Below are 10,722 nucleotides of genomic sequence, written 5' to 3' on the forward strand. Positions count from 1 at the left end.
TCAACAAAGGGGCCCAGTTTAACAAAAAAACTACATTGCCCCTCCTCCAGACTTCCTGAAAACTCTTTAAAAAAATGAAAACCAGGCTTTTAAACTATAGTGGTGTCCAATGCATGACTCCGCACAGCACTGGCTGATCTCATTGAGTCACAGGCACATAAAGGATTCCTTCTCCCCCCACCCCACCCCCCCGCCTCAATCCTCCAGTCAGTGATTAGAAAAGTTGGAGATTTGTGTCTGATGATTTGTTTTCATCCCTTTTCTCTATTTGCTGCTGTTTCATTTATATCAAAGGGCAAAAGATGTTAGAAAAGTTACCAGTGGAATCAGCTTCTGTAGTTGGAGTTGTACAGCCCCCCTTTCCTGATAAACGTTGCTTTAGCAAAATAATTTCAACACTCAGTCTGACAAAGCAGCAAAAGGAAGAATATACAGAACTCAAGCGAAAATCTGGGCTGACTTTCTAGCCTTACCTCATGCCATTAGGGAGAAATAGAAAAATACACAAAAGTCTGAATGTTTTGCCAGTTAACTCTGAATTTCCTTGCTTTTGCATGTTCCTTGAACTTCCATGGAAACAGTATGTAAAGTGAAGTGGCTTTAATGTACACAGTAAAATTTCTCAGTTATAGAGAATAACTTTATTTACACTGCATAACACACAAGAAAAGTTTCCTAAATGAAAGCTAAACATTAGACTGAAACATTGTGGTATTCCAGTTTTACACCCATGTGGCGCCAATGATTTCAACAGAGACACATGGGCATAAAACTGCAGCATCAAAGCAGAGACTCAGGTCTATTGTGGTTCGTTTTGACTCCCTAATGGTCTGACTCTTTAGCTTATCTAATGATTTTACATATCCTGTGTTCCTCTAGACATAAGCAAACATTTTTGCAACGGTTTGTGACTCTTACCAGAGCAGTGATGGGTGTATGTGTGTTTAATTCAGAGTGCTGGATTCTTTCAGTGTAAGAAATCAGAGCATGCACTGATACACCCCTCCCCCCCCCCCCCCCAAAAAAAAAAACCCCAACCAAAACACATCTTTTCCATATGAATCACAAGGAGACAACAAATAAGGACCCTGGAATTTGTAGCTCTGAAGGATACATTTTCTCTTAGATTTTACTGTGGCAGAAAAAAAGTCTTTTATGGACTCTCCAGATGATCTGGTTTTGAGAGGCAGAATGCAATTTGGTTAGAAACAGCTTTATAGCTTACAAAAGCTACTTGAAGTCTCTTAAAGGTTAATCCTGTTATTTTAGATAGTTGTATAGTGTGTGCCCATCCCAGTCGCTAGGTGCCCTTACAAAAATGTCAGCTAGAAAGAGCAAATATCTAGAATTGGGGGAAGAGGGGGGAGGAAAGGTCAATAATACTAAAATTCTCCTGCCTAAAGAAAAACAAAGAAGCCACTTCCACCACTTAAAGCACCCACTCAGGAAACGCCTGGGTAAATAGATGGGCCTAGCAATGTGCCTTTGAGGTCAACAAAAACAACTGAGACTGAGAGGGAAATTAATTTCAATCAAGAGCCCACCACTGTAATGGTCTAGCATATAACCCCACTCCCACTTTGAATCTGGAGGGTGTCAGTTCATGCACTCAAGCTGATGTTTAACAAGAACAGATCTAACCTCTAAAGTAGCCCAGGGTGAAGCCATACAAGGACACTGTATGAATGTAACACTGTATGAAACCGTTAACAGGTGTTGATCCCGCTCAGAATTATTTAACTGGGCTCTGTGTACCCATTGAGGTAGATAGCATGTTACTTCATCTAGATATAAAGGAGGTAGGAAAGGATCAGTGGTGTAGGATGAATAGTCCTGAAATAGGAACCCTGGAAACTACCAGCCCTGAGGAGAAGGTTTGAGCTAGAACTGTATCTTATTGTCAACTTCTTTCTCAACAAAAGCCCAGAAAGGGGCAAGTTTTGACTTTACACAGTATATGGACTTTGCTTTAGAGTGAGCTGGGAAAGAAGCCTGCTTATAATAGGATCCTAATTTTTAGCTGACATTTTTTCCTTTATTAGACAGATTTCAACTCTAGATTGACCTCACTAGCTTTGAATACCAACCAAAAGTTGCAGTCCATACTTGCATGCCTGTTCACCATGATGAGGCCATGCAGCCAACCAAACATCCCACAACACTTTCCAGAGCTAAACTCACATATCGTTATACTTTTGTTTGTCTTGCACCCAAAGGTCATGTTGTCCAGTGTCTGTAGTATTCTTAGTAGTTACCATATCGACTTTCAAGTTTTGCTTAACTGAATGTCTAGGTAGGTAGATCTTCGATAAATGTTTTTTGTTAGTTGTGGAGCAATTTTGTTTTACAAGGTAAGAATATCACCAATAACATTGGTTCTCTCCATGCACCTGTAACTGGAGTCAATGTTTTGCTGTGTACAGGGTACCCACACAGTCAAATACAAATATCACATGAGGTTGAAGCATTACAGTGCCTATTGTTCAAAAGCCCATTGATATTAGCATTTCATATGCCGCTGTATTGAAATATCCTGAAAGAGTATCACTGTAAGGCAATGCTTCAGTACAGTTATTTGGTATTAGCCTCACTCACGCTAAGGGATTTTGGTCAACTGCTACCTCAAAATCTCTTCCATATAACAGTAAGGCACACTTTCTCCACCGTGACATAGGCGCTCTCTCAAGTCACTACTTTCAGACTGATGTATAATGTAGGTTGTTCTTTCCCTTTTTCAGTCACCTTTCTGCCAAAGGACCCCATCAATACCTCATAATGAGGTAAATGGTGAACTACTTCTTGTCTGGCCCCATATTGCCCAGTAAATTATCTGTCCTGGGCAATATGTAAATATCAGCAACTGTCGCTTGATATACTATAGTTGATTTAAAAATATGTTGATCCTTCTGATCTGGAATAAAGAGTACTCGAGAAGCCACTAGGCTTCCAGAAATTCTAATGACCCTTCCTGCATCATTGAATTAGTTGCTGTTTATGATCTGACCAACATTCTTTAGCCATTCTGGAAGCTGTCCGCTTACATGAAGTCTGTGATTATTTTTTTTTCCCAAGGAGATGCTTGAAGAGGAAATCAGCCTGTTTACCAAATACTTAGCTACAAACTGAACAATTATGACAGTCCTAATAAAATATCAAAACCAAACAAACCCAGCATGTGATAGTTCAAGTATATCTTCAGATGAATGCAGAATTATTCAATTTTGTGTAAAAAAACAATACTCAATCCAGTTTTCGAATAAGAAAAATCTTGACTCTCACTGATTAAATATGAGTGTGGAAAAAGCCAAATCTCTATAAACACAGTATACAGTAGAATATACCTGCATAGTAAGAGAGTGAGGGAAATGGCTACAGGAGTGGAAAAACAGAATATAAAAAGATTAGCTGTCCAGTAAAGAACCAATATGATTGCAGAAGCATTAAAATCCCTGTAGGAGATTTACTGAAGACTCTGCCCCGGATTAGAATTTGATATAAAATAACTTAACTGAAGTCATACAATTTCTGTGCCATTTGTAACTGAGTTAATAGCATATGTTCCTGGGGATTATAGTCAATGATTAAGGAAATTAGGTTTTGTTTGAATTTAATTTAGTTATATAAAGCTGCTACAATAATTTACAGCTTTGATATTTAATATTTAATAACACAGATCTTCAAAGAATCCTAGATATAGCTGTGTCATTATACATTGAAATATTATCCCCATAAGTCATTTATATTTGCTAGTTGTTAAGAATGTTCATCAACCAGATGGGCTCAACTGGAGCTTTCTGATAAAACCAATGCAGTTTGACAGACTAGAGGTGGAGGGGGGATAAGCTTTCTATACCTGTGACTCTTAATTCACGTGAGAGGATTTCTTCATTCTCAGCAGCAGTAAACAGTTACTGCAATGAGGCACCTCTGATATATTGTTTTCCTTCCTTTAATTTTTGAGCAAGTGTCTGTTTCCTTCACCAGCATTAGAAAATCTCCCCATCTTTCTCATAGATCTTCTCTCTTGTTCTTTCCTCTCCAATTCTCAAATTCACCATTCTTATCTATTCACCTTCCTGCCACTCACTTCCCTATTTCTTTACCGTCCCCTTCCCTATATCTTCCCTCAGCTTCTCCTCCCCTTTCCATACCTTTATCTCTGTGTTTCACGTCATCCCTTGCTGTCAACACTATGCCTTTTTCTCTCTCATGTCTGTTTCCGTCACTTGCTGTTTCCAGCACTGTTCTCCTCAAAATGGTGGGTGACTGTAGGAAACGATTGCCTCCCACTGGCCAGAGCTTCTTGAAATACAGACTAAGCTGAGAGGAGTGGGGTTGTCTTGGCCCTGGCTCTAAAACACATTGTAAAATTGTTTGCAGCTTTGGAGGGCAAAACTGCTTCTCATAGAACGTTTTCAGTTATTAGTGGCCATGGGTCCGGTGCCAGCTATAGGCACCCAGCCAGATCCTTTGGTAGATTGGCATAGTTCCATTGGCTTCAAAGCCCACACAGCCCCCAAACGTTGCATGTGAAGAAACATTTTCAATAACTTAGTGCGCAGCACCATGATTAAAGCTCTGTCCTACTCTCAGCTGCAGATGCCCTGCCAATGTTGTCTTCCCCTGGCGCAAATGTGATGGGCTCATGCCAAAGCCCCCTGGGAATGCGCATCCTCTGATGTTGCCAGGCGCATCTGCAGTATACTGTGACAATGTATCCAATCGTAGCTGGGATCTCTGCCAAATCATCAAAGTTGCAACCTGGAATGTTGCAACTTTTTACAGGCATGGTCATCAGGTTGCTGTCTCACACTAAATGGATTGTCTTGGCCAGGGCCAGCGCTTCCATTTAGGCGACCTAGGTGGTCGCCTAGGGCGCCAGGATTTGGAAGGGCGGCAGACTGCTCCGGTGGACCTCCTGCAGGCGTGCCTGCTGAGGGTCCGCTGGTCCTGCGGCTCCGGTGGAGCATCCGCAGGCACGCCTGCGGCAGGTCCACCGGAGCCGAGGGACCAGTGGACCGGCCCTGTGCCTAGGGCGCCAAAAACCCTGGCGCCGCTCCTGGCCTTGGCATATCAGTTGCTGGCCTAACAGAAGCAAGGCTAATAGATCATGGACACCACGAGGTGGAAGATTCATTACTTGTGTATACTAGTGTCACAACCACTTTTATATGGGGTAGCATTATTACTGCAAGGCAAGGTCAAGTCCTCCTTGATAATTTGGATGACCATATCTTCTTGACTACTTATTACATGTCTTATACAACAACATGGTCACCTCGCTTCATAGACTGTGCGCCAACAGAGGAATCAGCTGATTTAGTCGAAGATCATTTCTACGATCAATTGGAATCTCTAGTACGCAGGTCCGCTGACAGCAATTCTGAACCCTAAAGCAGAACATTAAATGGGCCCCCACATACACACAAGCCGTGCCTACATGGGCGCGGTCTGCCTGACATTTGGGCGGTGCTGTGACTGTTCTGGCTAGTGCCCAGTGAGCTGCCAGCTGTGCTGCTGGGCGCACTTGTCCCACATGGGCAGAGCTTCCACATCCCCTTCTCTGAGACCCCGCCTCCTGCTGATTCCACACACACACCCCGGTCACTCACTTTCTTCCACCTTCACTTTCACCAGGCTGAGGCAGGAAATTAGGGTGCAGGAGGAGATGAGAGGTGCAGGCTCAGGGAGGGAGTTTGGGTGTAGGAGGAGATGAGGGGTGTGGCTCTGGGAGGGAGTTTGGGTGCAGGAGGGGTGAAGGGTGCAGGCTCTGGGAGGGAGTTTGGGTGTAGGGTGTGTGTAGGGTGCAGGATCTGGAAGTCTGGGTGCAGGCAGGGGTTCAGACTCAAGGAGGGAGTTTGGGTGTGGGCTCTGGGCTGGGGCAGGGAGTTGGGGTGAAGGAGGAGGTCAGGGGGTAGGCGCTTACCTTGGGTGGCTCCCGAAAGCAACAGGCACACACCTCTGGCAGCGGCTCCTGGGCAGGGAGGCCCAGAGGGTCTTTGTGTGCCACTGCCCACAGCACTGCCCTCACAGCCCCCATTGGCCGCAGTTCCCAGCCAAAGGAAGCTGCAGAGTCAGCGCTCAGGGCAGGGGCAGCATGCAGAGACCCCCTACCCCAGATGCTGCAGGGACATGGCAGCTTCTTCTGGGAGCAGCGCAGAGCAAGGGTGGGCTGAAAGCCTGCCTTAGCCCTGCTGCTCTGCTGGTGGCAGCAGCGAGGGGCCCCCAGGCCCTTTATATCACTTGGGCCCTTGGGCAATTGCACCCTTTGGCCTCCCCTGTCAGCAGGCCTGCTGGTACGCACTGTTTCTCCACAGGATAATTTTGTGATCTTGGGCGCTCTAAATGCAGTTATTGGCTCACTGAGAATTGGCCATTATGTTTCAGGCAACGATAACTCCTGCCTCTTGCTCACGTTCTGCACCTCTCAGAATCTCTCCATTCTCAGGTCATGATTCAAGAGACGACACATACACCGGATGCTTTGGATGTCTCATGATGGCATCACTCAGAAGGAATTGGACCACAAGTGTCTCTTCACCTCCTGCTGAGTATATTGTGGCACGGAATGCGCCGCAAACACGGATCACCACGTAGTGGTTGCCCGCATGGCACTGATGTTTGACAAGCAAGTAAGCCCTCTATGATGATGAAGAAGTTTCACATCAATACACTTCTCTGAGCACTGGATTTTGTTAACAGGTTTTGTATCAACGACCGCAATAGATTCTCAGCTCTAGCCAACTTGTCATACGGTGTCGAGGTTACCTGGTCTCTGTTGACGTCCATCCTCTGTCAATTGCCTGTGCAGATGATTGTCTATAAGCACCCTGCATGTCGACCATGGCTATCAGAGGAGGCCTTCCAGACATTTAAATTGAAGACCACAGCCTGCCAGCACAGTGATAAGTGCTCTCATAATCAGCTGAAGGAAAAGTTCAACATCCTGGTACTTCACGGTCACAAGGCATATTGTAACCAAGTGGCAGATGAAGTTGAACTCAGCTTAGACAGGAAAGACTTAAAACTGGCATTCTGTGTGATTTGCCAGATCAGCAGTCAAGTGGTAGTTGCTATGAACAGAATCTTGAATGACAGCGTCATCCATGTAAATCAGATGAAGACGTCCTCTCACACTGGGTGGGACATTATCACAGTATCCTGAAACACCCTCCAGCTACTGCTTGCCCAAAGTAATTTGGCAGCCACTGTGGTTTTGGACCCAGATATTTGTACTGACGCAACAACACTGGATGAGTGAAACTGAAAAATGGACATGCAGCTGATACTGATACCATCCCCCCACAGCTGAAAAAATGTGCTTTTGACTGTGGAAACACTTCTGGTCATCTTTCACATGGTTTGGAGAACTGGAACCTTGCCAACCGCATGGAAGGACAGTATTGTGATCCAGGGCCGCCCAAAGGGGGGGCAAGAGGGGCAATTTTCCCCAGGCCTCGGGCTCCGCAGGGGCCCCCATGAGAGTTTTTCGGGGCCCCTGGATTGGGGTCCTTCACTCGCTCGGGGACCCCAGAAAACTCTTGCGGGGCTGGGCCCCGGAGCTTCTTCCGCTCCCGGTCTTCCCTGGCGGGGGAGTCCTTCTGCTCTGGAGGCAAGGACCCCTCGCCATCGCATTACCGCTGAAGCAGGACCTGCCACCAAAGTGCAACCTGGTCTTCGGTGGTAATTTGGCGGTGGGGGGCCCTTCCGTTCAGGGATCCACCGCCGAAGTGCCCCAAAGACCCACGGCGGGGGCCCCCCACCACCGAATTACCGCCGAAGAGCGGGCTGCAGTTCGGCGGCGGGTCCCACTTCGGCGGTAATTCGCCGGCGGGGGGCCCCTGCCGCGGGTCTTCGGGGCACTTCAGCGGCGGGTCCCAGAACAGAAAGGCCCTCCGCCGCCGAACAGGGCTGGCTCTAGACATTTCGCCGCGTGGGGGGCCCCCTGCCACTTGCCGGACCCACGGCTCTGGTGGGCCTCCCGCAGGCATGCCTGCGGATGCTCCACCGGAGCCGCGGGACCAGCGGACCCTCCACAGGCACACCTGCGGGAGGTCCACCGGAGCCGCCTGCCACCGATGGCCCCTGGCCCGGAATCCTCTGGGTGGCCCTGTTGTGATCTCACTTTATAAGGGCAGCAAAAGTAAGAACTACAGGCTGATCACCTTGTTGTCCATGCCAAGAAGGTATTTGCACATGTTCTGCTGGGGCATTTGGAGCCCCTGCTGCATCAGAAGTGTTGCCCCCAATATTAACGCTTTACGAGGAACAGTTCCACATTAGATGACATTTTGGCTCTCTGCTAGTTGTCAGAGATACACTGCGAGTTCAAGAAACCCCTGCACATAGTGTATGTCGATCTTAAGGCTGCGTTTGATTCAGTTGACCAAGATGCACTATGGAAGGCTTTAAAGGGTGAAGGTGTCCCCTCCACTCTACTGGGCTTGATTAGTGAGCTGCAGAATGGAACCACTGCCTGTGTACATCTGGGGAATCGGATGTCAACACCTTTCAAATCATTATCTGGTGTTAGGCAGGCTGTGTCTTTACCCCTGCACTCTTTTGTCAGGCAATGGATCTCCTAATGCAGCATTCCATCAGGTCCATCAACATTAAGATTGGTGATCTCTCATTCTCAGACCTTGACTATGCTGATGACATTGCTCTTCTAGTACAGAGCCCTGACAGGTTTCGTGAGGCACTCCGGCAAATGGAGGAGGAGTCAGTCAAGGTTGGCCTCCATAGTTCGTGGTGACAGACAAAACTGCAAAACCTAGGATCAGGTCCTCCTGCAACTCCATTTGTTTGAATGATGAAACTGTAAAATCAGTCTCCAGCTTTTGCTCTTTGGGTTCTGTACTCATCTGTTTCTCCAACTCTGATGTGAGAGTTTTTCACCAGATTGGCATTGCAGCACCTGCCAGGGGTTGTTTATGACAAATATGGAATCAGTATAATCTTGGCATGAGAACCAAGTTCAGGATCTATTCAAGCTGCATCTTCTGCATACTGCTTCCAACTGAGGGATGGAGGTGGCTCAGAGGCAGACCCTCAATTACATGGGTGCATCAAGTCTGTTCCAACATTGGACTTTCAGCCTGTCAAGCCCTTTCAGCTGCAGGAGAATGGACTAAATGATGAACGATTGCTGTGGCTAGCCATTTGGCTAAACGTTGAAGAAGAAGAAGAAGAAAGTTGGTGGGAAGCTGTGATGCTGGCAGAACAAGGTCAGATCAGGGCCCCAGGCCAACTTACTTGTGTATTAGTGTGGATCAAAGTGAGTGTTGTTTAAGTAAGTGTGTATTCAGATGTTTAGGCTTTATGAAAACTAGTGGAATGTTACTTTTGTTGTTTTCTCTCATCTGTTCCTGTTACCTTATAACAGCAAACATTTACATTGTATATACCCTATAATTAAGTAACCCACCAAAGAAAGCTTGTGAAATGCTAATGAAGGAATTAAGAACCTTAACAGAAAATTCTAATTTCAAAGCAAGTGGCCATTATGTAGGATGGTCAGAGGTCAAAAAACTAAGTGGATTCCTTACTCACCATCATCAAAAGAAAAGCCGAGGGAAGTGTACCAGATGGAAAGCCAAGATCCCCAGAGACAATCTGGGTTCCTTGAAAAGACTTTTGGGAGACTGGATGTTTATTACATCACTGCCATTATTTGGAATTACAAATGATGACTCGCCTGTTAGTATATTTTACCTGCTTTAACCTCTCAATAACTCTCATTTCCTTTTCTTAGCTAATAAACCTATAGTTAGTTACTATAAAACTTATTGGCAGTGTTGTCTTTGGAGTATCAATTGATCTGGGGTAAGTGATTGGTCTTTTGGGACTAGGAGCAACCTGATATGGCGTGATTATTGGTTTAGGTGACTGTCACAGGGAGGCACAAGTTTCCTTCTCCTTGTCCCTGCTCCCTGTACTTGGGCTGGTCAAAGAAATGGTCTCAAACACCTCTCACAGGTGCTTCACCCGTGTTCTTTTATTTACAGTGGCAGTACAGTCCCAATTCCCCCAAACCCTTTCCCTGCTTTGACCCCTCACTGGGTCTTCTGCCCTTTGAGGCTTGTGTCAGCCAGCAGAGACAGAGCCTCAACCCTCCTATCTTCCTGTCTGGCTCCCTCCTCCTCCTCTGAGCTTTCCCCTGGGTTTATGCGCCTTCCCAGTCATCAGCACAGCTGGTTCCACTTGGTTCAGCAGATCACCCTGAGCCTGCCATCATTAGGGCCTTCAGCTGAGCTCCCTGCTAAGGGTCTTGGCCCATATACCTGGCCACCCTACAGGGAAACAGGGGGAAGTCAGCTCTTTAGCAGGGCACCCAAAGGTTTTATACCTCTGCCCTGCGACAGTGACCATTATCACTAAATCCAGTTTGGCTGGGTGGCAAGACTCTGTGACTCCATGGTTAGACTGGTATAGTGATCCAGGAGTTCACATTTCTTACTTGCTTGGTGAAATCTAATTATAGAACACGCCATCAGTTTGGGCTCTCTGTCCTGTTTTCTGACAGTTTACCCTGAGGTAGGCACTCATGGTTGTGAGCCATTCCAGAAAGTGCGACAGAAGCATGTGGGTAGTTTAAACCTTTGTGATGAAACACATCCTTCCTCTTTCTGCTTTATATCTGTAACAGGAAAACCCTCTAGAGCCCAGAATTTTACCAAGATTTTGAGTCTCTCTCCCCTCCCCCACTTCATTTCAGAGCTA

Source organism: Gopherus flavomarginatus, chromosome 6 (genome assembly GCF_025201925.1).
Source record: "Gopherus flavomarginatus isolate rGopFla2 chromosome 6, rGopFla2.mat.asm, whole genome shotgun sequence".
In the NCBI taxonomy this organism is placed as follows: Eukaryota; Metazoa; Chordata; order Testudines; family Testudinidae; genus Gopherus; species Gopherus flavomarginatus.